Genomic DNA, 22018 nt, shown 5'->3' on the forward strand with positions numbered 1-22018 from the left:
GTTCAACAGAAAGATGAATCAGACTCTTATATTTTAATTGTATCAGAATAGGACCTAATGAAATTGATTTGTTATATAACAAAGAGAAAAGCAAGGCGCTGCTGAGAGTTGAACTCAGGATCTCTTGTTTACTAGACAGGCGCTTTAAACCAGCTAAGCCACAGCACCCCCTTGAGTCTTAACTTTGAAAGACTTTTCTTTATGGTGTTCAAGAGAATATTGCTTTTTCACTTTCATATTCTTTTATAAGTTCACAGACTTCTCTACTCAAACACTTTAGATGAAGACGCTTCACTTATTCAAAAACACCCCTCTAATTTGAAGTTTACCCTATTCATAGAATTTTAAAATATACCTTGCCGAAGAGTGGATTAGTTGAACTCAAAAATAGAGTGATCATACGGCTCTATCATGTTCTTTGTCATTTACTTTTCGATATTTCAGTCAATGCATTCCTATAAAAATCTTCACAATACCAAGTATTTTATTTCATTTTATGATAACTTATTCTAAAGTTCATAGAACCAGACGTTTAATTCCTAAAATGTATTCAATACTTGTTTGATGAAAAATATTCCTAAAGCATGGAGAAAACAGTTAGGTGCTACTGAGATTTGAACTCAGGATTTCCTGTTTACGAGACAGGCGCTTTAACCACTAAGCCACAGCACCAACGTCAATAGCAAAAAATACATAAATAATCTCCTGCTATAAATTCTTCTTTATATGTACTGTAATCTTAAACACAAAAAGATACTCAATCACTAAACAAGTATTAATATGTTTTAATAAACTGGTACTCTTATAAAACCCAATGTTATTTCTTGAATACATTAAAAAAAAATTCATGAAGGCATTAATATAGCTCAAATCGGGGTAGTAATGTCATCTACGTCTTTCTCATAGATATGTCTTTTTTATTTTGCAATAACAGTATTTACTCTATAATCTTGAAAATACTTTGGTTTTTATGAGGTTTAAGATGATCTGTTCAACAGAAAGATGAATCAGACTTTTATATTTTAATTGTATCAGAATAGGACCTAATGAAATTGATTTGTTATATAACAAAGAGAAAAGCAAGGCGCTGCTGAGAGTTGAATTCAGGATCTCCTGTTTACTAGACAGGCGCTTTAACCAGCTAAGCCACAGCACCCCCTTGAGTCTTAACTTCGAAAGACTTTTCTTTATGGTGTTCAAGAGAATATTGCTTTTTCACTTTCAAATTCGTTTATAAGTTCACAGACTTCTCTACTCAAACACTTTAGATGAAGACGCTTCACTTATTCAAAAACACCCCTCTAATTTGAAGTTTACCCTATTCATAGAATTTTAAAATATACCTTGCCGAAGAGTGGATTAGTTGAACTCAAAAATAGAGTGATCATACGGCTCTATCATGTTCTTTGTCATTTACTTTTCGATATTTCAGTCAATGCATTCCTATAAAAATCTTCACAATACCAAGTATTTTATTTCATTTTATGATAACTTATTCTAAAGTTCATAGAACCAGACGTTTAATTCCTAAAATGTATTCAATACTTGTTTGATGAAAAATATTCCTAAAGCATGGAGAAAACAGTTAGGTGCTACTGAGATTTGAACTCAGGATTTCCTGTTTACGAGACAGGCGCTTTAACCACTAAGCCACAGCACCAACGTCAATAGCAAAAAATACATAAATAATCTCCTGCTATAAATTCTTCTTTATATGTACTGTAATCTTAAACACAAAAAGATACTCAATCACTAAACAAGTATTAATATGTTTTAATAAACTGGTACTCTTATAAAACCCAATGTTATTTCTTGAATACATTAAAAAAAAATTCATGAAGGCATTAATATAGCTCAAATCGGGGTAGTAATGTCATCTACGTCTTTCTCATAGATATGTCTTTTTTATTTTGCAATAACAGTATTTACTCTATAATCTTGAAAATACTTTGGTTTTTATGAGGTTTAAGATGATCTGTTCAACAGAAAGATGAATCAGACTTTTATATTTTAATTGTATCAGAATAGGACCTAATGAAATTGATTTGTTATATAACAAAGAGAAAAGCAAGGCGCTGCTGAGAGTTGAATTCAGGATCTCCTGTTTACTAGACAGGCGCTTTAACCAGCTAAGCCACAGCACCCCCTTGAGTCTTAACTTCGAAAGACTTTTCTTTATGGTGTTCAAGAGAATATTGCTTTTTCACTTTCAAATTCGTTTATAAGTTCACAGACTTCTCTACTCAAACACTTTAGATGAAGACGCTTCACTTATTCAAAATACACCTCTCTAATTTGAAGTTTACCCTATTCATAGAATTTTAAAATATACCTTGCCGAAGAGTGGATTAGTTGAACTCAACAATAGAGTGATCATACGGCTCTATCTTGTTCTTTGTCATTTACTTTTCGATATTTCAGTCAATGCATTCCTATAAAAATCTTCACAATACCAAGTATTTTATTTCATTTTATGATAACTTATTCTAAAGTTCATAGAACCAGACGTTTAATTCTTAAAATGTATTCAATACTCGTTTGATGAAAAATATTCCTAAAGCATGGAGAAAACAGTTTGGTGCTATTGAGATTTGAACTCAGGATTTCCTGTTTACGAGACAGGAGTTTTAACCACTAAGCCACAGCACCAACGTCAATAGCAAAAAATACATAAATAATCTACTGCTGATGATGAAATTTTGTTTCCTGCTATAATTTCTTCTTTATATGTACTGTAATCTTAAACACAAAAAGATACTCAATCACTAAACAAGTATTAATATGTTTTAATAAACAGGTACTCTTATAAAACCCAATGTTATTTCTTGAATACATTATATTTTTTTTTTCATGAAGGCATTAATATAGCTCAAATCGAGGTAGTAATGTCATATACGTCTTTCTCATAGATATGTCTTTTTTTATTTTGCAACAACAGTATTCACTCTATAATCTTGAAAATACTTTGGTTTTTATGAGGTTTAAGATGTTCTGTTCAACAGTAAGATGAATCAGACTTTTATATTTTAATTGTATCAGAATAGGACCTAATGAAATTGATTTGTTATATAACAAGGAGAAAAGCAAGGCGCTGCTGAGAGTTGAACTCAGGATCTCCTGTTTACTAGACAGGTGCTTTAACCAGCTAAGCCACAGCACCCCCTTGAGTCTTTACTTTGAAAGACTTTTCTTTATGGTGTTCAAGAGAATATTGCTCTTTCACTTTCATATTCTTTTATAAGTTCACAGACTTCTCTACTCAAACACTTTAGATGAAGATGCTTCACTTATTCAAAAACACCTCTCTAATTTGAAGTTTCCCCTATTCATAGAATTTTAAAATATACCTTGCCGAAGAGTGGATTAGTTGAACTCAACAATAGAGTGATCATACGGCTCTATCTTGTTCTTTGTCATTTACTATTTGATATTTCAGTCAATGTATTCCTATAAAAATCTTCACAATACCAAGTATTTTATTTCATTTTAGGATAACTTATTCTAATTTTCATAGAACCAGACGTTTAATTCTTAAAATGTATTTAACACTTGTTTGATGAAAAATATTCCTAAAGCATGGAGAAAACAGTTAGGTGCTACTGAGATTTGAACTCAGGATTTCCTGTTTACGAGACAGGCGCTTCAACCACTAAGCCACAGCACCAACGTCAATAACCAAAAATACATAAATAATCTATTGTTGATGATGAAATTTTGTTTCCTGCTATAAATTCTTCTGTATATGTACTGTAACCCTAAACACAAAAAGATACTCAATCACTAAACAAGTATTATTATGTTTTAATAAACAGGTACTCTTATAAAACCCAATGTTATTTCTTGAATACATTACACTTTTTTTTTCATGAAGGCATTAATATAGCTCAAATCGAGGTAGTAATGTCATCTACGTCTTTCTCATAGATATGTCTTTTTTTATTTTGCAATAACAGTATTCGCTCTATAATCTTGAAAATACTTTGGCTTTTATGAGGTTGAAGATGATCTGTTCAACAGTAAGATGAATCGGACTTTTATATTTTAATTGTATCAGAATAGTACCTAATGAAATTGATTTGTTATATAATAAAGAGAAACGCAAGGCGCTGCTGAGAGTTGAACTGAGGATCTCCTGTTTACTAGACAGGCGCTTTAACCAGCTAAGCCACAGCACCCCTTGAGTCTTAACTATGAAAGACTTTTCTTTATGGTGTTCAAGAGAATATTGCTTTTTCACTTTCATATTCTTTTATAAGTTCACAGACTTCTCTACTCAAACACTTTAGATGAAGACGCTTCACTTATTCAAAAACACCTCTCTAATTTGAAGTTTACCCTATTCATAGAATTTTAAAATATACCTTGCCGAAGAGTGGATTAGTTGAACTCAACAATAGAGTGATCATACGGCTCTATCTTGTTCTTTGTCATTTACTTTTCGATATTTCAGTCAATGCATTCCTATAAAAATCTTCACAATACCAAGTATTTTATTTCATTTTATGATAACTTATTCTAAAGTTCATAGAACCAGACGTTTAATTCTTAAAATGTATTCAATACTTGTTTGATGAAAAATATTCCTAAAGCATGGAGGAAACAGTTAGGTGCTACTGAGATTTGAACTCAGGATTTCCTGTTTACAAGACAGGCGCTTTAACCACTAAGCCACAGCACCAATGTCTATAGCAAAAAATACATAAATAATCTACTGCTGATGATGAAATTTTGTTTCCTGCTATAAATTCTTCTTTATATGAACTGTAATCTTAAACACAAAAAGATACTCAATCACTAAACAAGTATTAATATGTTTTAATAAACAGGTACTCTTATAAAAACCCAATGTTATTTCTTGAATACATTATATATTTTTTTCATGAAGGCATTAATATAGCTCAAATCAAGGTAGTAATGTCATATACGTCTTTCTCATAGATATGTCTTTGTTTATTTTGCAACAACAGTATTCACTCTATAATCTTGAAAATACTTTGGTTTTTATGAGGTTTAAGATGATCTGTTCAACAGTAAGATGAATCAGACTTTTATATTTTAATTTTATCAGAATAGGACCAAATGAAATTGATTTGTTATATAACAAAGAGAAAAGCAAGGCGCTGCTGAGAGTTGAACTCAGGATCTCCTGTTTACTAGACAGGCGCTTTAACCAGCTAAGCCACAGCACCCCCTTGATTCTTTACTTTGAAAGACTTTTCTTTATGGTGTTCACGAGAATATTGCTTTTTCACTTTCATATTCTTTTATAAGTTCACAGACTTCTATACTCAAACACTTTAGATGAAGAAGCTTAACTTATTGAAAAACACCTCTCTAATTTGAAGTTTACCCTATTCATAGAATTTTAAAATATACCTTGCCGAAGAGTGGATTAGTTGAACTCAACAATAGAGTGATAATACGGCTCTATCTTGTTCTTTGTCATTTACTTTTCGATATTTCAGTCAATGCATTCCTATAAAAATCTTCACAATGCCAAGTATTTTATTTCATTTTATGATAACTTATTCTAAAGTTCATAGAACCAGATGTTTATTCTTAAATTGTATTCAACATTTGTTTGATGAAAAATATTCCTAAAGCATGGAGAAAACAGTTAGGTGCTGCTGAGATTTGAACTCTGCATTTCCTGTTTACGAGACAAGCGCTTTACCCACTAAGCCACACCACCAACGTCAATAACAAAAAATACATAAATAATCTATTGTTGATGATGAAATTTTGTTTCCTGCTATAAATTCTTCCTTATATGTACTGTAATCTTAAACACAAAAAGATACTCAATCACTAAACAAGTATTAATATGTTTTAATAAACTGGTACTCTTATAAAACCCAATGTTATTTCTTGAATACATTACATTTTTTTTTTCATGAAGGCATTAATATAGCTCAAATCGAGGTAGTAATGTCATCTACGTATTTCTCTAAGATATGTCTTTTTTTATTTTGCAATAACAGTATTTACTCTATAATCTTGAAAATACTTTGGTTTTTATGAGGTTTAAGATGATCTGTTCAACAGAAAGATGAATCAGACTTTTATATTTTAATTGTATCAGAATAGGACTTAATGAAATTGATTTGTTATATAACAAAGAGAAAAGCAAGGCGCTGCTGAGAATTGAACTCAGGATCTCCTGTTTACTAGACAGGCGCTTTAACCAGCTAAGCCACAGCACCCCCTTGAGTCTTAACTTTGAAAGACTTTTCTTTATGGTGTTCAAGAGAATATTGCTTTTTCACTTTCATATTCTTTTATAAGTGCACAGACTTCTCTACTTAAACACTTTAGATGAAGACGCTTCACTTATTCAAAAACACCTCTCTAATTTGAAGTTTACCCTATTCATAGAATTTTAAAATATACCTTGCCGAAGAGTGGATTAGTTGAACTCAACAATAGAGTGATCATACGGCTCTATCTTGTTCTTTGTCATTTACTTTTCGATATTTCAGTCAATGCATTCCTATAAAAATCTTCACAATAGCAAGTATTTTATTTCATTTTATGATAACTTATTCTAACTTTCACAGAACCAGACGTTTAATTCTTAAAATGCATTTAACACTTGTTTGATGAAAAATATTCCTAAAGCACGGAGAAAACAGTTAGGTGCTACTGAGATTTGAACTCAGGATTTCCTGTTTACGAGACAGGCGCTTTAACCACTAAGCCACAGCACCAAGGTCAATAACAAAAAATACATAAATAATCTATTGTTGATGATGAAATTTTGTTTCCTGCTATAAATTCTTCTTTATATGTACTGTAACCCTAAACACAAAAAGATACTCATTCACTAAACAAGTATTATAATGTTTTAATAAACAGGTACTCTTATAAAACCCAATGTTATCTCTTGAATACATTACATTTTTTTTTCATGAAGGCATTAATATAGCTCAAATCGAGGTAGTAATGTCATCTACGTCTTTCTCATAGATATGTCTTTTTTTATTTTGCAAAAACAGTATTCACTCTATAATCTTGAAAATACTTTGGCTTTTATGAGGTTGAAGGTGATCTGTTCAACAGTAAGATGAATCAGACTTTTATATTTTAATTGTATCAGAATAGTACCTAATGAAATTGATTTGTTATATAATAAAGAGAAAAGCAAGGCACTGCTGAGAGTTGAACTCAGGATCTCCTGTTTACTAGACAGGCGCTTTAACCAGCTAAGCCACAGCACCCCCTTGAGTCTTAACTTTGAAAGACTTTTCTTTATGGTGTTCAAGAGAATATTGCTTTTTCACTTTCATATTCTTTTATAAGTTCACAGACTTCTCTACTCAAACACTTTAGATGAAGACGCTTCACTTATTCAAAAACACCTCTCTAATTTGAAGTTTACCCTATTCATAGAACTTTAAAATATACCTTGCCGAAGAGTGGATTAGTTGAACTCAAAAATAGAGTGATCATACGGCTCTATCATGTTCTTTGTCATTTACTTTTCGATATTTCAGTCAATGCATTCCTATAAAAATCTTCACAATACCAAGTATTTTATTTCATTTTATGATAACTTATTCGAAAGTTCATAGAACCAGACGTTTAATTCTTAAAATGTATTCAATACTTGCTTGAAGAAAAATATTCCTAAAGCATGGAGAAAACAGTTAGGTGCTACTGAGATTTGAACTCAGGATTTTCTGTTTACGAGACAGGCGCTTTAACCACTAAGCCACAGCACCAAAGACAATAGCAAAAAATACATAAATAATCTACTGCTGATGATGAAATTTTGTTTCCTGCTATAAATTCTTCTTTATATGTACTGTAATCTTAAACACAAAAAGATACTCAATCACTAAACAAGTATTAATATGTTTTAATAAACAGGTACTCTTATAAAACCCAATGTTATTTCTTGAATACATTATATTTTTTTTTTCATGAAGACATTAATATAGCTCAAATCGAGGTAGTAATGTCATATACGTCTTTCTCATAGATATGTCTTTTTATTTTGCAACAACAGTATTCACTCTATAATCTTGAAAATACTTTGGTTTTTATGAGGTTTAAGATGATCTGTTCAACAGTAAGATGAATCAGACTTTTATATTTTAATTGTATCAGAATAGGACCTAATGAAATTGATTTGTTATATAACAAAGAGAAAAGCAAGGCGCTGCTGAGAGTTGAACTCAGGATCTCCTGTTTACTAAACAGGCACTTTAACCAGCTAAGCCACAGCACCCCCTTGAATCTTAACTTTGAAAGACTTTTCTTTATGGTGTTCAAGAGAATATTGCTTTTTCACTTTCAAATTCTTTTATAAGTTCACAGACTTCTCTACTCAAACACTTTAGATGAAGACGCTTCACTTATTCAAAAACACCTCTCTAATTTGAAGTTTACCCTATTCATAGAATTTTAAAATATACCTTGCCGAAGAGTGGATTAGTTGAACTCAACAATAGAGTGATCATACGGCTCTATCTTGTTCTTTGTCATTTACTTTTCGATATTTCAGTCAATGCATTCCTATAAAAATCTTCACAATACCAAGTATTTTATTTCATTTTATGAAAACTTATTCTAAAGTTCATAGAACCAGACGTTTAATTCTTAAAATGTATTCAATACTTGTTTGATGAAAAATATTCCTAAAGCATGGAGAAAACAGTTAGGTGCTATTGAGATTTGAACTCAGGATTTCCTGTTTACGAGACAGGCGCTTTAACCACTAAGCCACAACACCAACGTCAATAGCAAAAAATACATAAATAATCTACTGCTGATGATGAAATTTTGTTTCCTGCTATAAATTCTTCTTTATATGTACTGTAATCTTCAACACAAAAAGATACTCAATCACTAAACAAGTATTAATATGTTTTAATAAACAGGTACTCTTATAAAACCCAATGTTATTTCTTGAATACATTATATTTTGTTTTCATGAAGGCATTAATATAGCTCAAATCGAGGTAGTAATGTCATATACGTCTTTCTCATTGATATGTCTTTTTTTATTTTGCAACAACAGTATTCACTCTATAATCTTGAAAATACTTTGGTTTTTATGAGGTTTAAGATGATCTGTTCAACAGTAAGATGAATCAGACTTTTATATTTTAATTGCATCAGAATAGGACCTAATGAAATTGATTTGTTATATAACAAAGAGAAAAGCATGGCGCTGCTGAGAGTTGAACTCAGGATCTCCTGTTTACTAGACAGGTGCTTTAACCAGCTAAGCCACAGCACCCCCTTGACTCTTTACTTTGAAAGAATTTTCTTTATGGTGTTCAAGAGAATATTGCTTTTTCACTTTCATATTCTTTTATAAGTTCACAGACTTCTCTACTCAAACACTTTAGATGAAGAAGCTTCACTTATTCAAAAACACCTCTCTAATTTGAAGTTTACCCTATTCAAAGAATTTTAAAATATACCTTGCCAAAGAGTGGATTAGTTGAACTCAACCATAGAGTGATCATACGGCTCTATCTTGTTCTTTGTCATTTACTTTTCGATATTTCAGTCAATGCATTCCTATAAAAATCTTCACAATGCCAAGTATTTTATTTCATTTTATGATAACTTATTCTGAAGTTCATAGAACCAGACGTTTATTCTTAAATTGTATTCAACATTTGTTTGATGAAAAATATTCCTAAAGCATGGAGAAAACAGATAGGTGCTGCTGAGATTTGAACTCAGCATTTCCTGTTTACGAGACAGGCGCTTTAACCACTAAGCCACACCACCAACATCATCAACAAAAAAATACATAAATAATCTATTGTTGATGATGACATTTTGTTTCCTGCTATAAATTCTTCTTTATATGTACTGTAATCTTAAACACAAAAAGATACTCAATCACTAAACAAGTATTAATATGTTTTAATAAACTGGTACTCTTATAAAACCCAATGGTATTTCTTGAATACATAACATTTTTTTTTCATGAAGGCATTAATATAGCTCAAATCGAGGTAGTAATGTCATCTACGTCTTTCTCATATATATGTCATTTTTTATTTTGCAATAACAGTATTTACTCCATAATCTTGAAAAAACTTTGGTTTTTATGAGGTTTAAGATGATCTGTTCAACAGAAAGATGAATCAGACTTTTATATTTTAATTATATCAGAATAGGACCTAATGAAATTGATTTGTTATATAACAAAGGGAAAAGCAAGGTGCTGCTGAGAGTTGAACTCAGGATCTCCTGTTTACTAGACAGGTGCTTTAACCAGCTAAGCCACAGCACCCCCTTGAGCCTTAGCTTTGAAAGACTTTTCTTTATGGTGTTCAAGAGAATATTGCTTTTTCACTTTCATATTCTTTTATAAGTTCACAGACTTCTCTACTCAAACACTTTAGATGAAGACGTTTCACTTATTCAAAAACACCTCTCTAATTTGAAGTTTACCCTGTTCATAGAATTTTAAAATATACCTTGCCGAAGAGTGGATTAGTTGAACTCAACAATAGAGTGATCATACGGCTCTATCTTGTTCTTTGTCATTTACTTTTCGATATTTCAGTCAATGCATTCCTATAAAAATCTTCACAATACCAAGTATTTTATTTCATTTTATGATAACTTATTCTAATTTTCATAGAACCAGACGTTTAATTCTTAAAATGTATTTAACACTTGTTTGATGAAAAATATTCCTAAAGCATGGAGAAAACAGTTAGGTGCTACTGAGATTTGAACTCAGGATTTCCTGTTTACGAGACAGGCGCTTTAACCACTAAGCCACAGCACCAACGTCAATAACAAAAAATACATTAATAATCTATTGTTGATGATGAAATTTTGTTTCCTGCTATAAATTCTTCTTTATATGTACTGTAACCCTAAACACAAAAAGATACTCATTCACTAAACAAGTATTATTATGTTTTAATAAACAGGTACTCTTATAAAACCCAATGTTATCTCTTGAATACATTACATTTTTTTTTCATGAAGGCATTAATATAGCTCAAATCGAGGTAGTAATGTCATCTACGTCTTTCTCATAGATGTCTTTTTTTATTTTGCAAAAACAGTATTCACTCTATAATCTTGAAAATACTTTGGCTTTTATGAGGTTGAAGATGATCTGTTCAACAGTAAGATGAATCAGACTTTTATATTTTAATTGTATCAGAATAGTACCTAATGAAATTGATTTGTTATATAATAAAGAGAAAAGCAAGGCGCTGCTGAGAGTTGAACTCAGGATCTCCTGTTTACTAGACAGGCGCTTTAACCAGCTAAGCCACAGCACCCCCTTGAGTCTTAACTTTGAAAGACTTTTCTTTATGGTGTTCAAGAGAATATTGCTTTTTCACTTTCATATTCTTTTATAAGTTCACCGACTTCTCTACTCAAACACTTTAGATGAAGACGCTTCACTTATTCAAAAACATCTCTCTAATTTGAAGTTTACCCTATTCATAGAATTTTAAAATATACCTTGCCGAAGAGTGGATTAGTTGAACTCAAAAATAGAGTGATCATACAGCTCTATCATGTTCTTTGTCATTTACTTTTCGATATTTCAGTCAATGCATTCCTATAAAAATCTTCACAATACCAAGTATTTTATTTCATTTTATGATAACTTATTCGAAAGTTCATAGAACCAGACGTTTAATTCTTAAAATGTATTCAATACTTGTTTGATGAAAAATATTCCTAAAGCATGGAGAAAACAGTTAGGTGCTACTGAGATTTGAACGCAGGATTTTCTGTTTACGAGACAGGCGCTTTAACCACTAAGCCACAGCACCAACGTCAATAGCAAAAAATACATAAATAATCTACTGCTGATGATGAAATTTTGTTTCCTGCTATAAATTCTTCTTTATATGAACTGTAATCTTAAACACAAAAAGATACTCAATCACTAAACAAGTATTAATATGTTTTAATAAACAGGTACTCTTATAAAACCCAATGTTATTTCTTGAATACATTATATATTTTTTTCATGAAGGCATTAATATAGCTCAAATCGAGGTAGTAATGTCATATACGTCTTTCTCATAGATATGTCTTTGTTTATTTTGCAACAACAGTATTCACTCTATAATCTTGAAAATACTTTGGTTTTTATGAGGTTTAAGATGATCTGTTCAACAGTAAGATGAATCAGACTTTTATATTTTAATTGTATCAGAATAGGACCTAATGAAATTGATTTGTTATATAACAAAGAGAAAAGCAAGGCGCTGCTGAGAGTTGAACTCAGCATCTCCTGTTTACTAGACAGGCACTTTAACCAGCTAAGCCACAGCACCCCCTTGAGTCTTTACTTTGAAAGACTTTTCTTTATGGTGTTCAAGAGAATATTGCTTTTTCACTTTCATATTCTATTATAAGTTCACAGACTTCTCTACTCAAACACTTTAGATGAAGAAGCTTAACTTATTGAAAAACACCTCTCTAATTTGAAGTTTACCCTATTCATAGAATTTTAAAATATACCTTGCCGAAGAGTGGATTAGTTGAACTCAACAATAGAGTGATCATACGGCTCTATCTTGTTCTTTGTCATTTACTTTTCGATATTTCAGTCAATGCATTCCTATAAAAATCTTCACAATACCAAGTATTTTATTTCATTTTATGATAACTTTTTCGAAAGTTCATAGAACCAGACGTTTAATTCTTAAAATGTATTCAATACTTGTTTGATGAAAAATATTCCTAAAGCATGGAGAAAACAGTTAGGTGCTGCTGCGATATGAACTCTGCATTTCTTGTTTACGAGACAAGCGTTTTACCCACTAAGCCACACCACCAACGTCAATAACAAAAAATACATAAATAATCTATTGTTGATGATGAAATTTTGTTTCCTGCTATAAATTCTTCCTTATATGTACTGTAATCTTAAACACAAAAAGATACTCAATCACTAAACAAGTATTAATATGTTTTAATAAACTGGTACTCTTATAAAACCCAATGTTATTTCTTGAATACATTACATTTTTTTTTCATGAAGGCATTAATATAGCTCAAATCGAGGTAGTAATGTCATCTACGTCTTTCTCATAGATATGTCTTTTTTTATTTTGCAATAACAGTATTTACTCTATAATCTTGAAAATACTTTGGTTTTTATGAGGTTTAAGATGACCTGTTCAACAGAAAGATAAATCAGACTTTTATATTTTAATTGTATCAGAATAGGACCTAATGAAATTGATTTGTTATATAACAAAAAGAAAAGCAAGGCGCTGCTGAGAGTTGAACTCAGGATCTCCTGTTTACTAGACAGGCGCTTTAACCAGCTAAGCCACAGCACCCCCTTGAATCTTAACTTCGAAAGACTTTTCTTTATGGTGTTCAAGAGAATATGGCTTTTTCACTTTCAAATTCGTTTATAAGTTCACAGACTTCTCTACTCAAACACTTTAGATGAAGACGCTTCACTTATTCAAAATACACCTCTCAAATTTTAAGTTTACCCTATTCATAGAATTTTAAAATATACCTTGCCGAAGAGTGGATTAGTTGAACTCAACAATAGAGTGATCATACGGCTCTCTCTTGTTATTTGTCATTTACTTTTCGATATTTCAGTCAATGCATTCCTATAAAAATCTTCACAATACCAAGTATTTTATTTCATTTTATGATAACTGATTCTAAAGTTCATAGAACCAGACGTTTAATTCTTAAAATGTATTCAATACTCGTTTGATGAAAAATATTCCTAAAGCATGGAGAAAACAGTTAGGTGCTATTGAGATTTGAACTCAGGATTTCCTGTTTACGAGACAGGCGCTTTAACCACTAAGCCACAGCACCAACGTCAATAGCAAAAAATACATAAATAATCTACTGCTGATGATGATATTTTGTTTCCTGCTATAAATTCTTCTTTATATGTACTGTAATCTTAAACACAAAAAGATACTCAATCACTAAACAAGTATTAATATGTTTTAATAAACAGGTACTCTTATAAAACCCAATGTTATTTCTTGAATACATTATATTTTTTTTTTCATGAAGGCATTAATATAGCTCAAATCGAGGTAGTAATGTCATATACGTCTTTCTCATAGATATGTCTTTTTTTATTTTGCAACAACAGTATTCACTCTATAATCTTGAAAATACTTTGGTTTTTATGAGGTTTAAGATGATCTGTTCAACAGTAAGATGAATCAGACTTTTATATTTTAATTGTATCAGAATAGGACCTAATGAAATTGATTTGTAATATAACAAGGAGAAAAGCAAGTCGCTGCTGAGAGTTGAACTCAGGATCTCCTGTTTACTAGACAGGTGCTTTAACCAGCTAAGCCACAGCACCCCCTTGAGTCTTTACTTTGAAAGACTTTTCTTTATGGTGTTCAAGAGAATATTGCTTTTTCACTTTCATATTCTTTTATAAGTTCACAGACTTCTCTACTCAAACACTTTAGATGAAGAAGCTTCACTTATTCAAAAACACCTCTCTAATTTGAAGTTTACCCTATTCATAGAATTTTTAAATATACCTTGCCGAAGAGTGGATTAGTTGAACTCAACAATAGAGTGATCATACGGCTCTATCTTGTTCTTTGTCATTTACTTTTTGATATTTCAGTCAATGCATTCCTATAAAAATCTTCACAATGCCAAGTATTTTATTTCATTTTATGATAACTTATTCTAAAGTTCATAGAACCAGACGTTTATTCTTAAATTGTATTAAACATTTGTTTGATGAAAAATATTCCTAAAGCATGGAGAAAACAGATAGGTGCTGCTGAGATTTGAACTCAGGATTTCCTGTTTACGAGACAGGCGCTTTAACCACTAAGCCACAGCACCAACGTCAATAACAAAAAAATACATAAATAATCTACTGCTGATGATGACATTTTGTTTCCTGCTATACATTCTTCTTTATATGTACTGTAATCTTAAACACAATAAGATACTCAATCACTAAACAAGTATTAATATGTTTTAATAAACAGGTACTCTTATAAAACCCAATGTTATTTCTTGAATACTTATATATTTTTTTTCATGAAGGCATTAATATAGCTCAAATTGAGGTAGTAATGTCATATACGTCTTTCTCATAGATATGTCTTTTTTTGTTTTGCAACAACAGTATTCACTCTATAATCTTGAAAATACTTTGGTTTTTATGAGGTTTAAGATGATCTGTTCAACAGTAGGATGAATCAGACTTTTATATTTTAATTGTATCAGAATAGGACCTAATGAAATTGATTTGTTATATAACAAAGAGAAAAGCAAGGCGCTGCTGAGAGTTGAACTCAGGATCTCCTGTTTACTAGACAGGCGCTTTAACCAGCTAAGCCACAGCACCCCCTTGAGTCTTTACTTTGAAAGTCTTTTCTTTATGGTGTTCAAGAGAATATTGCTTTTTCACTTTCATATTCTTTTATAAGTTCACAGACTTCTCTACTCAAACACTTTAGATGAAGACGCTTCACTTATTCAAAAACACCTCTCTAATTTGAAGTTTACCCTATTCATAGAATTTTAAAATATACCTTGCAGAAGAGTGGATTAGTTGAACTCAACAATAGAGTGATCATACGGCTCTATCTTGTTCTTTGTCATTTACTATTTGATATTTCAGTCAATGTATTCCTATAAAAATCTTCACAATACCAAGTATTTTATTTCATTTTATGATAACTTATTCTAATTTTCATAGAACCAGACGTTTAATTCTTAAAATGTATTTAACACTTGTTTGATGAAAAATATTCCTAAAGCATGGAGAAAACAGTTAGGTGCTACTGAGATTTGAACTCAGGATTTCCTGTTTACGAGACAGGCGCTTTAACCACTAAGCCACAGCACCAACGTCAATAACCAAAAATACATAAATAATCTACTGCTGATGATGAAATTTTGTTTCCTGCTATAAATTCTTCTTTATATGTACTGTAATCTTAAACACAAAAAGATACTCAATCACTAAACAAGTATTAATATGTTTTAATAAACAGGTACTCTTATAAAAGCCAATGTTATTTCTTGAATACATTATATTTTTTTTTTCATGAAGGCATTAATATAGCTCAAATCGAGGTAGTAATGTCATATACGTCTTTCTCATTGATATGTCTTTTTTTATTTTGCAACAACAGTATTCACTCTATAATCTTGAAAATACTTTGGTTTTTATGAGGTTTAAGATGATCTGTTCAACAGTAAGATGAATCAGACTTTTATATTTTAATTGTATCATAATAGGACCTAATGAAATTGATTTGTTATATAACAAAGAGAAAAGCAAGGCGCTGCTGAGAGTTGAACTCAGGATCTCCTGTTTACTAGACAGGTGCTTTAACCAGCTAAGCCACAGCACCCCCTTGAGTCTTTACTTTGAAAGAATTTTCTTTATGGTGTTCAAGAGAATATTGCTTTTTCACTTTCATATTCTTTTATAAGTTCACAGACTTCTCTACTCAAACACTTTAGATGAAGACGCTTCACTTATTCAAAAACACCTCTCTAATTTTAAGTTTACCCTATTCATAGAATTTTAAAATATACCTTGCCGAAGAGTGGATTAGTTGAACTCAAAAATAGAGTGATCATACGGCTCTATCATGTTCTTTGTCATTTACTTTTCGATATTTCAGTCAATGCATTCCTATAAAAATCTTCACAATACCAAGTATTTTATTTCATTTTATGATAACTTATTCGAAAGTTCATAGAACCAGACGTTTAATTCTTAAAATGTATTCAATACTTGTTTGATGAAAAATATTACTAAAGCATGGAGAAAACAGTTAGGTGCTACTTAGATTTGAACTCAGGATTTTCTGTTTACGAGACAGGCGGTTTAACCACTAAGCCACAGCACCAACGTCAATAGCAAAAAATACATAAATAATCTACTGCTGATGATGAAATTTTGTTTCCTGCTATAAATTCTTCTTTATATGTACTGTAATCTTAAACACAAAAAGATACTCAATCACTAAACAAGTATTAATATGTTTTAATAAACAGGTACTCTTATAAAACCCAATGTTATTTCTTGAATACATTATATTTTTTTTTTCATGAAGGCATTAATATAGCTCAAATCGAGGTAGTAATGTCATATGCGTCTTTCTCATAGATATGTCTTTTTTTATTTTGCAACAACAGTATTCACTCTATAATCTTGAAAATACTTTGGTTTTTATGAGGTTTAAGATGATCTGTTCAACAGTAAGATGAATCAGACTTTTATATTTTAATTGTATCAGAATAGGACCTAATGAAATTGATTTGTTATATAACAAAGAGAAAAGCAAGGCGCTGCTGAGAGTTGAACTCAGGATCTTCTGTTTACTAGACAGGCGCTTTAACCAGCTAAGCCAGAGCACCCCCTTGAGTCTTAACTTTGAAAGACTTTTCTTTATGGTGTTCAACAGAATTTTGCTTTTTCACTTTCATATTCTTTTATAAGTTCACAGACTTCTCCACTCAAACACTTTAGATGAAGACGCTTCACTTATTCAAAAACACCTCTCTAATTTGAAGTTTACCCTATTCATAGAATTTTAAAATATACCTTGCCGAAGAGTGGATTAGTTGAACTCAACAATAGAGTGATCACACGGCTCTATCTTGTTCTTTGTCATTTACTTTTCGATATTTCAGTCAATGCATTCCTATAAAAATCTTCACAATACAAAGTATTTTATTTCATTTTATGATAACTTATTCTAATTTTCATAGAACCAGACGTTTATTTCTTAAAATGTATTTAACACTTGTTTGATGAAAAATATTCCTAAAGCATGGAGAAAGCAGTTAGGTGCTACTGAGATTTGAACTCGGGATTTCTTGTTTACGAGACAGGCGCTTTAACCACTAAGCCACAGCACCAACGTCGATAACAAAAAATACATAAATAATCTATTGTTGATGATGAAATTTTGTTTCCTGCTATAAATTCTTCTTTATATGTACTGTAACCCTAAACACAAAAAGATACTCAATCACTAAACAAGTATTATTATGTTTTAATAAACAGGTACTCTTATAAAACCCAATGTTATTTCTTGAATACATTACATTTTTTTTTTCATGAAGGCATTAATATAGCTCAAATCGAGGTAGTAATGTCATCTACGTCTTTCTCATAGATATGTCTTTTTTTATTTTGCAATAACAGTATTCATACTATAATCTTGAAAATACTTTGGCTTGTATGAGGTTGAAGATGATCTGTTCAACAGTAAGATGAATCAGACTTTTATATTCTAATTGTATCAGAATAGTACCTAATGAAATTGATTTGTTATATAATAAAGAGAAAAGCAAGGCGCTGCTGAGAGTTGAACTCAGGATCTCCTGTTTACTAGACAGGCGCTTTAACCAGCTAAGCCACAGCACCCCCTTGAGTCTTAACTTTGAAAGACTTTTCTTTATGGTGTTCAAGAGAATATTGCTTTTTCACTTTCATATTCTTTTATAAGTTCACAGACTTCTCTACTCAAACACTTTAGATGAAGAAGCTTCACTTATTCAAAAACACCTCTCTAATTTGAAGTTTACCCTATTCATAGAATTTTTAAATATACCTTGCCGAAGAGTGGATTAGTTGAACTCAGCAATAGAGTGATCATACGGCTCTATCTTGTTCTTTGTCATTTACTTTTCGATATTTCAGTCAATGCATTCCTATAAAAATCTTCACAATGCCAAGTATTTTATTTCATTTTATGATAACTTATTCTGAAGTTCATAGAACCAGACGTTTATTCTTAAATTGTATTCAACATTTGTTTGATGAAAAATATTCCTAAAGCATGGAGAAAACAGATAGGTGCTGCTGAGATTTGAAGTCAGCATTTCCTGTTTACGAGACAGGCGCTTTAACCACTAAGCCACACGACCAACATCAACAACAAAAAAATACATAAATAATCTATTGTTGATGATGAAATTTTGTTTCCTGCTATAAATTCTTCTTTATATGTACTGTAATCTTAAACACAAAAAGATACTCAATCACTAAACAAGTATTAATATGTTTTAATAAACAGGTACTCTTATAAAACCCAATGTTATTTCTTGAATACATTATATTTTTTTTTTCATGAAGGCATTAATATAGCTCAAATTGAGGTAGTAATGTCATAGACGTCTTTCTCATAGATATGTCTTTTTTTATTTTGCAACAACAGTATTCACTCTATAATCTTGAAAATACTTTGGTTTTTATGAGGTTTAAGATGATCTGTTCAACAGTAGGATGAATCAGACTTCTATATTTTAATTGTATCAGAATAGGACCTAATGAAATTGATTTGTTATATAACAAAGAGAAAAGCAGGGCGCTGCTGAGAGTTGAACTCAGGATCTCCTGTTTACTAGACAGGTGCTTTAACCAGCTAAGCCACAGCACCCCCTTGAGTCTTTACTTTGAAAGAATTTTCTTTATGGTGTTCAAGAGAATATTGCTTTTTCACTTTCATATTCTTTTATAAGTTCACAGACTTCTCTACTCAAACACTTTAGATGAAGAAGCTTCACTTCTTCAAAAACACCTCTCTAATTTGAAGTTTACCCTATTCATAGAATTTTAAAATATACCTTGCCGAAGAGTGGATTAGTTGAACTCAACAATAGAGTGATCATACGGCTCTATCTTGTTCTTTGTCATTTACTTTTCGATATTTCAGACAATGCATTCCTATAAAAATCTTCACAATACCAAGTATTTTATTTCATTTTATGATAACTTATTCTAATTTTCACAGAACCAGACGTGTAATTCTTAAAATGTATTTAACACTTGTTTGATGAAAAATATTCCTAAAGCATGGAGAAAACAGTTAGGTGCTACTGAGATTTGAACTCAGGATTTCCTGTTTACGAGACAGGCGCTTTAACCACTAAGCCACAGCACCAACTTCAATAACAAAAAATACATAAATAATCTATTGTTGATGATGAAATTTTGTTTCCTGCTATAAATTCTTCTTTATATGTACTGTAACCCTAAACACAAAAAGATACTCATTCACTAAACAAGTATTATTATGTTTTAATAAACAGGTACTCTTATAAAACCCAATGTTATCTCTTGAATACATTACATTTTTTTTTCATGAAGGCATTAATACAGCTCAAATCGAGGTAGTAATGTCATCTACGTCTTTCTCATCGATATGTCTTTTTTTATTTTGAAAAAACAGTATTCACTCTATAATCTTGAAAATACTTTGGCTTTTATGAGGTTGAAGGTGATCTGTTCAACAGTAAGATGAATCAGACTTTTATATTTTAATTGTATCAGAATAGTACCTAATGACATTTATTTGTTATATAATAAAGAGAAAAGCAAGGCGCTGCTGAGAGTTGAACTCAGGATCTAATGTTTACTAGACAGGCGCTTTAACCAGCTAAGCCACAGCACCCCCTTGAGTCTTTACTTTGAAAGAATTTTCTTTATGGTGTTCAAGAGAATATTGCTTTTTCACTTTATTATTCTTTTATAAGTTCACAGACTTCTCTACTCAAACACTTTAGATGAAGACGCTTCACTTATTCAAAAACACCTCTCTAATTTGTAGTTTACCCTATTCATAGAATTTTAAAATATACCTTGCCGCAGAGTGGATTAGTTGAACTCAAAAATAGAGTGATCATACGGCTCTATCATGTTCTTTGTCATTTACTTTTCGATATTTCAGTCAATGCATTCCTATAAAAATCTTCACAATACCAAGTATTTTATTTCATTTTATGATAACTTATTCGAAAGTTCATAGAACCAGACGTTTAATTCTTAAAATGTATTCAATACTTGTTTGATGAAAAATATTCCTAAAGCATGGAGAAAACAGTTAGGTGCTACTGAGATTTGAACTCAGGATTTTCTGTTTACGAGACAGGCGGTTTAACCACTAAGCCACAGCACCAACATCAATAGCAAAAAATACATAAATAATCTACTGCTGATGATGAAATTTTGTTTCCTGCTATAAATTCTTCTTTATATGTACTGTAATCTTAAACACAAAAAGATACTCAATCACTAAACAAGTATTAATATGTTTTAATAAACAGGTACTCTTATAAAACCCAATGTTATTTCTTGAATACATTATATTTTTTTTTTCATGAAGGCATTAATATAGCTCAAATCGAGGTAGTAATGTCATATACGTCTTTCTCATAGATATGTCTTTTTTATTTTGCAACAACAGTATTCACTCTATAATCTTGAAAATACTTTGGTTTTTATGAGGTTTAAGATGATCTGTTCAACAGTAAGATGAATCACACTTTTATATTTTAATTGTATCAGAATAGGACCTAATGAAATTGATTTGTTATATAACAAAGAGAAAAGCAGGGCGCTGCTGAGAGTTGAACTCAGGATCTCCTGTTTACTAGACAGGTGCTTTAACCAGCTGAGCCACAGCACCCCCTTGAGTCTTTACTTTGAAAGAATTTTCTTTATGGTGTTCAAGAGAATATTGCTTTTTCACTTTCATATTCTTTTATAAGTTCACAGACTTCTCTACTCAAACACTTTAGATGAAGAAGCTTCACTTATTCAAAAACACCTCTCTAATTTGAAGTTTACCCTATTCATAGAATTTTAAAATATACCTTGCCGAAGAGTGGATTAGTTGAACTCAACAATAGAGTGATCATACGGCTCTATCTTGTTCTTTGTCATTTACTTTTCGATATTTCAGACAATGCATTCCTATAAAAATCTTCACAATACCATGTATTTTATTTCATTTTATGATAACTTATTCTAAAGTTCATAGAACCAGACGTTTAATTCTTAAAATGTATTCAATACTTGTTTGATGAAAAATATTCCTAAAGCATGGAGAAACAGTTAGGTGCTACTGAGATTTGAACTCAGGATTTCCTGTTTACGAGACAGGCTCTTTAACCACTAAGCCACAGCACCAACGTAAATCGCAAAAAATACATAAATAATCTACTGCTGATGATGACATTTTGTTTCCTGCTATACATTCTTCTTTATATGTACTGTAATCTTAAACAC

General features: G+C 31.0%; 37 non-coding genes across 37 annotated transcripts; all 37 read right to left on the reverse strand.

The window, feature by feature from the left end:
* Nucleotides 1-93: 93 nt before the first annotated feature.
* On the reverse strand, nt 94-168 carry TRNAT-AGU (transfer RNA threonine (anticodon AGU)). Its single transcript has one exon. It is a non-coding gene; the product is annotated as a tRNA-Thr (tRNA).
* A 431-nt stretch (nt 169-599) lies between these two features.
* On the reverse strand, nt 600-672 carry TRNAT-CGU (transfer RNA threonine (anticodon CGU)). Its single transcript has one exon. It is a non-coding gene; the product is annotated as a tRNA-Thr (tRNA).
* Nucleotides 673-1082: 410 nt separating this feature from the next.
* TRNAT-AGU (transfer RNA threonine (anticodon AGU)) lies at nt 1083-1156 on the reverse strand. Its single transcript has one exon. It is a non-coding gene; the product is annotated as a tRNA-Thr (tRNA).
* A 431-nt stretch (nt 1157-1587) lies between these two features.
* TRNAT-CGU (transfer RNA threonine (anticodon CGU)) lies at nt 1588-1660 on the reverse strand. Its single transcript has one exon. It is a non-coding gene; the product is annotated as a tRNA-Thr (tRNA).
* Nucleotides 1661-2070: 410 nt separating this feature from the next.
* TRNAT-AGU (transfer RNA threonine (anticodon AGU)) lies at nt 2071-2144 on the reverse strand. The gene has a single exon. It is a non-coding gene; the product is annotated as a tRNA-Thr (tRNA).
* A 942-nt stretch (nt 2145-3086) lies between these two features.
* On the reverse strand, nt 3087-3160 carry TRNAT-AGU (transfer RNA threonine (anticodon AGU)). Its single transcript has one exon. It is a non-coding gene; the product is annotated as a tRNA-Thr (tRNA).
* Nucleotides 3161-3591: 431 nt separating this feature from the next.
* TRNAT-CGU (transfer RNA threonine (anticodon CGU)) lies at nt 3592-3664 on the reverse strand. Its single transcript has one exon. It is a non-coding gene; the product is annotated as a tRNA-Thr (tRNA).
* A 437-nt stretch (nt 3665-4101) lies between these two features.
* Nucleotides 4102-4175, reverse strand: TRNAT-AGU (transfer RNA threonine (anticodon AGU)). Its single transcript has one exon. It is a non-coding gene; the product is annotated as a tRNA-Thr (tRNA).
* Nucleotides 4176-4605: 430 nt separating this feature from the next.
* Nucleotides 4606-4678, reverse strand: TRNAT-UGU (transfer RNA threonine (anticodon UGU)). The gene has a single exon. It is a non-coding gene; the product is annotated as a tRNA-Thr (tRNA).
* A 437-nt stretch (nt 4679-5115) lies between these two features.
* TRNAT-AGU (transfer RNA threonine (anticodon AGU)) lies at nt 5116-5189 on the reverse strand. The gene has a single exon. It is a non-coding gene; the product is annotated as a tRNA-Thr (tRNA).
* Nucleotides 5190-6129: 940 nt separating this feature from the next.
* TRNAT-AGU (transfer RNA threonine (anticodon AGU)) lies at nt 6130-6203 on the reverse strand. Its single transcript has one exon. It is a non-coding gene; the product is annotated as a tRNA-Thr (tRNA).
* A 431-nt stretch (nt 6204-6634) lies between these two features.
* Nucleotides 6635-6707, reverse strand: TRNAT-CGU (transfer RNA threonine (anticodon CGU)). The gene has a single exon. It is a non-coding gene; the product is annotated as a tRNA-Thr (tRNA).
* Nucleotides 6708-7143: 436 nt separating this feature from the next.
* On the reverse strand, nt 7144-7217 carry TRNAT-AGU (transfer RNA threonine (anticodon AGU)). Its single transcript has one exon. It is a non-coding gene; the product is annotated as a tRNA-Thr (tRNA).
* A 431-nt stretch (nt 7218-7648) lies between these two features.
* On the reverse strand, nt 7649-7721 carry TRNAT-CGU (transfer RNA threonine (anticodon CGU)). Its single transcript has one exon. It is a non-coding gene; the product is annotated as a tRNA-Thr (tRNA).
* A 435-nt stretch (nt 7722-8156) lies between these two features.
* Nucleotides 8157-8230, reverse strand: TRNAT-AGU (transfer RNA threonine (anticodon AGU)). The gene has a single exon. It is a non-coding gene; the product is annotated as a tRNA-Thr (tRNA).
* Nucleotides 8231-8661: 431 nt separating this feature from the next.
* TRNAT-CGU (transfer RNA threonine (anticodon CGU)) lies at nt 8662-8734 on the reverse strand. The gene has a single exon. It is a non-coding gene; the product is annotated as a tRNA-Thr (tRNA).
* Nucleotides 8735-9170: 436 nt separating this feature from the next.
* On the reverse strand, nt 9171-9244 carry TRNAT-AGU (transfer RNA threonine (anticodon AGU)). Its single transcript has one exon. It is a non-coding gene; the product is annotated as a tRNA-Thr (tRNA).
* A 430-nt stretch (nt 9245-9674) lies between these two features.
* TRNAT-CGU (transfer RNA threonine (anticodon CGU)) lies at nt 9675-9747 on the reverse strand. The gene has a single exon. It is a non-coding gene; the product is annotated as a tRNA-Thr (tRNA).
* Nucleotides 9748-10184: 437 nt separating this feature from the next.
* On the reverse strand, nt 10185-10258 carry TRNAT-AGU (transfer RNA threonine (anticodon AGU)). The gene has a single exon. It is a non-coding gene; the product is annotated as a tRNA-Thr (tRNA).
* A 431-nt stretch (nt 10259-10689) lies between these two features.
* TRNAT-CGU (transfer RNA threonine (anticodon CGU)) lies at nt 10690-10762 on the reverse strand. The gene has a single exon. It is a non-coding gene; the product is annotated as a tRNA-Thr (tRNA).
* A 434-nt stretch (nt 10763-11196) lies between these two features.
* On the reverse strand, nt 11197-11270 carry TRNAT-AGU (transfer RNA threonine (anticodon AGU)). Its single transcript has one exon. It is a non-coding gene; the product is annotated as a tRNA-Thr (tRNA).
* Nucleotides 11271-11701: 431 nt separating this feature from the next.
* TRNAT-CGU (transfer RNA threonine (anticodon CGU)) lies at nt 11702-11774 on the reverse strand. Its single transcript has one exon. It is a non-coding gene; the product is annotated as a tRNA-Thr (tRNA).
* Nucleotides 11775-12210: 436 nt separating this feature from the next.
* Nucleotides 12211-12284, reverse strand: TRNAT-AGU (transfer RNA threonine (anticodon AGU)). The gene has a single exon. It is a non-coding gene; the product is annotated as a tRNA-Thr (tRNA).
* Nucleotides 12285-13224: 940 nt separating this feature from the next.
* On the reverse strand, nt 13225-13298 carry TRNAT-AGU (transfer RNA threonine (anticodon AGU)). The gene has a single exon. It is a non-coding gene; the product is annotated as a tRNA-Thr (tRNA).
* Nucleotides 13299-13730: 432 nt separating this feature from the next.
* Nucleotides 13731-13803, reverse strand: TRNAT-CGU (transfer RNA threonine (anticodon CGU)). The gene has a single exon. It is a non-coding gene; the product is annotated as a tRNA-Thr (tRNA).
* A 437-nt stretch (nt 13804-14240) lies between these two features.
* TRNAT-AGU (transfer RNA threonine (anticodon AGU)) lies at nt 14241-14314 on the reverse strand. Its single transcript has one exon. It is a non-coding gene; the product is annotated as a tRNA-Thr (tRNA).
* Nucleotides 14315-14744: 430 nt separating this feature from the next.
* TRNAT-CGU (transfer RNA threonine (anticodon CGU)) lies at nt 14745-14817 on the reverse strand. The gene has a single exon. It is a non-coding gene; the product is annotated as a tRNA-Thr (tRNA).
* A 437-nt stretch (nt 14818-15254) lies between these two features.
* On the reverse strand, nt 15255-15328 carry TRNAT-AGU (transfer RNA threonine (anticodon AGU)). The gene has a single exon. It is a non-coding gene; the product is annotated as a tRNA-Thr (tRNA).
* Nucleotides 15329-15759: 431 nt separating this feature from the next.
* On the reverse strand, nt 15760-15832 carry TRNAT-CGU (transfer RNA threonine (anticodon CGU)). The gene has a single exon. It is a non-coding gene; the product is annotated as a tRNA-Thr (tRNA).
* Nucleotides 15833-16269: 437 nt separating this feature from the next.
* Nucleotides 16270-16343, reverse strand: TRNAT-AGU (transfer RNA threonine (anticodon AGU)). Its single transcript has one exon. It is a non-coding gene; the product is annotated as a tRNA-Thr (tRNA).
* Nucleotides 16344-17789: 1446 nt separating this feature from the next.
* On the reverse strand, nt 17790-17862 carry TRNAT-CGU (transfer RNA threonine (anticodon CGU)). Its single transcript has one exon. It is a non-coding gene; the product is annotated as a tRNA-Thr (tRNA).
* A 437-nt stretch (nt 17863-18299) lies between these two features.
* Nucleotides 18300-18373, reverse strand: TRNAT-AGU (transfer RNA threonine (anticodon AGU)). The gene has a single exon. It is a non-coding gene; the product is annotated as a tRNA-Thr (tRNA).
* Nucleotides 18374-19314: 941 nt separating this feature from the next.
* TRNAT-AGU (transfer RNA threonine (anticodon AGU)) lies at nt 19315-19388 on the reverse strand. The gene has a single exon. It is a non-coding gene; the product is annotated as a tRNA-Thr (tRNA).
* Nucleotides 19389-19819: 431 nt separating this feature from the next.
* Nucleotides 19820-19892, reverse strand: TRNAT-CGU (transfer RNA threonine (anticodon CGU)). The gene has a single exon. It is a non-coding gene; the product is annotated as a tRNA-Thr (tRNA).
* A 941-nt stretch (nt 19893-20833) lies between these two features.
* On the reverse strand, nt 20834-20906 carry TRNAT-CGU (transfer RNA threonine (anticodon CGU)). The gene has a single exon. It is a non-coding gene; the product is annotated as a tRNA-Thr (tRNA).
* A 436-nt stretch (nt 20907-21342) lies between these two features.
* TRNAT-AGU (transfer RNA threonine (anticodon AGU)) lies at nt 21343-21416 on the reverse strand. Its single transcript has one exon. It is a non-coding gene; the product is annotated as a tRNA-Thr (tRNA).
* A 430-nt stretch (nt 21417-21846) lies between these two features.
* Nucleotides 21847-21919, reverse strand: TRNAT-CGU (transfer RNA threonine (anticodon CGU)). The gene has a single exon. It is a non-coding gene; the product is annotated as a tRNA-Thr (tRNA).
* Nucleotides 21920-22018: the final 99 nt, after the last annotated feature.

Source organism: Lissotriton helveticus, chromosome 12 (assembly GCF_964261635.1).
Source record: "Lissotriton helveticus chromosome 12, aLisHel1.1, whole genome shotgun sequence".
Taxonomy (NCBI): Eukaryota; Metazoa; Chordata; class Amphibia; order Caudata; family Salamandridae; genus Lissotriton; species Lissotriton helveticus.